This window comes from Pinus tabuliformis, chromosome 2_1 (assembly GCF_031772625.1).
Source record: "Pinus tabuliformis cultivar Carrire ecotype Pingquan chromosome 2_1, CPIR1, whole genome shotgun sequence".
NCBI classification, from domain to species: Eukaryota; Viridiplantae; Streptophyta; class Pinopsida; order Pinales; family Pinaceae; genus Pinus; species Pinus tabuliformis.
The window spans coordinates 483,675,035-483,679,038 of record NC_142299.1 but is presented as its reverse complement, the minus strand read 5'-3'; positions in this window follow the sequence as shown (position 1 = coordinate 483,679,038).

Here is a 4,004-nt window from a genome sequence, read left to right as displayed (position 1 = left end):
CGGAAGTTTAGACATGTTATTTTAAATCACAAAGTTAATTTCCAAAGACATCTTGATGCTTTAAACAAACTCTAAAATTACATTCAAATGAGAATTAATGTTAAAAATATGTTAAAATTAACAAGTATTCGAAACAATCCTCACACTTGATGTAACACATTAAAGGTAATTACTTTTACCAGTATTACTTTGAATTTAATTGTATTTATTATTGGAACTCTCGTGGAAAGACATTGGAACATAATGCCTTTCTATTATGTATAAAATAAAGGTTTAAAAGTATTAAAATACATTACTTTTAAGAGAATATAGGTTTAAAAGTAGTAAAATCCATTATTTTTAAGAGAATATAGGTTTAAATGTATTAAAATCTATTACTTTTAAGAGAATAAATATACACATCATTTTTTATAATTGTTTTTTTTGGGATATAAACACAATTTTGCATAATTATTTTGTTTAAATTTAAAGTCTTAAAAATATTTTTTTTATAATTTTTTTATAAACAAAATAAAAGAGAATTTGTTTTTATTAAAAGAAGCAAAAATTAAAATAGAAATTGTTGTTTTATATATATATATATATATATATATATATATACACTAAGTAACTGGATTCGTTAGGGAGGGGCCACATGTCTGAATCTGGCGTGTCGGATACGATTCATCCAAAAAACGCGTCCAAAAAACAGGACATGTCGAATCCTATTAGGACATGTCGAATCCCAAGCGTGTCCCGAAAGGCCGCATTTGCTCATTACAGTCACGTTGTTTATCATTTGACAAGCATTGTTTGAGCTGTTTGTGAGTGGAGAATGGTTTGGAGCAAGGAGCTAAGGGAGTAGAGCGTTCGGCAAGGAGATTCAAGCACCAGGTATGTGCATTTGAGCTCCATTTTTTTGCATTTCTTATTCTATTACAGCAGTTTGTATATGATTTTTTGTTTACAAATTTGTGCATGTTTTGTTCATTTCTTTTACAGTATTCATGGCTCAATCAAAAGCAGTAGCTAGGGGGCAAAGGAAGGCAAGAATGTCTCCACTGGAGATGCCCCTCCTCCCCCAATATCAGCAGAGTCTGCTGCAAGTAATGTTGAGAGAAGAGTACCACCTAAAGACAACACTGATAAATATCCATTGTGGAAATATGTCAGAAGAGAGGATGGGACAAACACCAAGGGAAAGGGAGGAGGCAATGTGCAAAGGAGATGCAACTTTTGTCACATTTCTTTCAAAAACATATTACTGTGTGAAAGCACATTTGTTGGCTTTACCGGGTTGTGGGATTGGAGCTTGTAAAGCTGTTTCTTTACAAAAGAGAAAAGAATTGGAAAAGGAGTCCATTGTTGGTATGGAAAATGTGGCTTCAAAATCAAGAAAACCCAAGAATGAAGGCCCCCTTCCATTTTTGAGGAAAGCCACCACCAAATTTCCATTTGAGAGTTCTACTTCTACTGGGGGACAAGTAGCAAAAAGAAGAGGACTTGGTCCAATGGACAAGATTTTCTGAAAAGAGAGACGGGAAGAGCTTGATCTCACCATTGCCTTCTTCTTCTATCAAAACTTCATATCATTTAATGTTGCACGCTCACCTCTATTTATTGAGATGTGCCGAGCTCTAACTCAAGGGGCTCCAGCAGGGTATGTGCCTCCTGGGTTAGAGAAGCTGAGAACCACATTGTTGACGAAGGCAAAAAAAGAGGTGCAAAAAATGCTTGAGCCTATTGTAGCATCATGGCCAACATCTGGGGTTAGCATTGTTTCTGATGGATGGACAAATCCAGCATGACACCCAATCATCAATTTCATGGTGTCTTCCTTGAGTGGTCCAGTTTTCATGAAAGCAATGGATGCACTTGGAGAATACAAGGATGCACAATTTATTGGTGAGTTATTTATTAAAGTTATTGAAGATGTAGGTGTTGATTCTTGTGTGCAAATCATTACAGATAATGCACCTGTTTGCAAGGCTGCTGGCATGATTGTGGAAGCTAAATATCCACAAGTGTTTTGGACACCTTGCATTGTCCATTCATTGAACTTATCACTGAAATCCATTGCTTCTGATGTGCTTTGGATTGGAAGCATTATTGAGGATGCAAGACATATCCGTAACTTTGTGCAAAATCATACAAATGCCCTCACTATCTACAAGGAGTACACCAATCTATCATTGTTGAAGATTGCTGATACATGGTTTGCCTCTTCATTCATGATGTTGAAGAGGTTGAGGGAGGTCAAGACCGCTCTTGGGTCCATGGTTATTTCTGAGTTTTGGTATTTTTGGAGAAAGACAGATCAGGTAGCCTCTAAAAGAGTGAAGAACACAGTGCTAGATGATGCTTGGTGGGAGAGGGTAGATCTAATCATTCGGATCATGGACCCTATCATTTCTTTGCTTCGATTTTCAGATATAGACAAACCCATCCTAGGAGAGGTTTATGAGGGATGGGATTCCATGATTGAGTTTGTGAGGAGCATTATTCTACAGAGTGAGTGCCCCGAGTATGAGACATCACCAGAGGCCTTCTGTGATACTATACAGAATATTCTTGTCAGCAGATGGGACAAGAATTGTACACCTTTACATTGTTTGGCTCACTCATTGAACCCAAATACTACAACCATGAGTGGCTGAATGGTGGACCTTCTCGCAGATTCCCTCCTCACATGGATGGTGAAATCTCACAGGGGAGGAAAGAGGCATTCAAGCGGATTTTTCAAGATACTGCATTGCTTGATGAGGTGGAGGACGCCTTTGTAGAGTTTTCCATTGGCAGTGGTCGATTTGGAGGTTATGATGTGATTAGAGACAGGGGGGCTAAGAAGCCCTATTCTTGGTGGGCAAATCATGGGGCAACAAGCCCTCCTCTTCAGCGGTTAGCCATGAGGCTCCTCTCTCAGGTGACTTCATCCTCTTGTTGCGAGAGGAATTGGAGCACATATGGGAATTTGTATAGTGTGAAGAAGAGCAGGCTTGAGCAGTCCAGGGCAGAGACAATGGTGTATGTGCACACCAACCTTCGTCTTATTTACAGGTAGAGGGAAGAGTGGTTGAGGGGAAAGACAAAGATGTGGGATGTCTTTCCTAATGATATGGGTCTGGACACTAGTGTTGAGTTGGCATTGGCCAACATGGATCTCAATGATCCAGTGCTAGAGCCTACTAGATTTGATGACTTAGAGGGGTCATCCTCCACACCAGCAGATGCAAAGGTGACTATGGATACAGGGGAGGAGGAGGATGCAGAGGAGAGCAGTGGGGACCATGATGATGAGGAAATTGATGCTAATGATGAGGATTGATGCCTTGAGGCTTGCATACCTGTAGTTGTTTTATATTTTCTATTTCTATTTGCCATTGGCATTGCACCAGCACTACCTATGTAACACATTTTGATTTGATGACTTAATGAGAAAACTACAGTTGTCAGTTTGTTTATCTTACTATCTTGTAGTTGTAAGTTGTCTTTCAGTTATGAATTATGAATCATGATTTATCATTTATGTGACCACTGACATGTATTTGAATTTTGTATGTACTGTGCATGCTATAGATGAAGATCTATGTTTGAAATCAATAAATTTGTATCATTAATTAAAATTTGTGTAAGAAATATCTAATTATTAATATATATATATATATATATATATATATATATATATAAAACGAATCCTACATGTCCTTTTCCAAGGGGTCAACGTGTCCGAATCCGACACTACGAATCCCGAATCCCCGTATCACGTGACTTAGTGTATATATATATATATATATATTAATTTATAAATTTGACTCGTATATTAAATTTTATAAAAAATAAAAACTTTTAATTATTATAAAAAAAATAAATAATTAAATTAAAACAGCTATAAATTCAAATAAAAATTATATCTCAATACAAATACAAATACAAATATAAAAATAAAAAATAAAAATTACATCTCAATACAAATAAATGAAATAAAAATAAAAATTACATCTCAATACAAATAAATGAAATAAAAA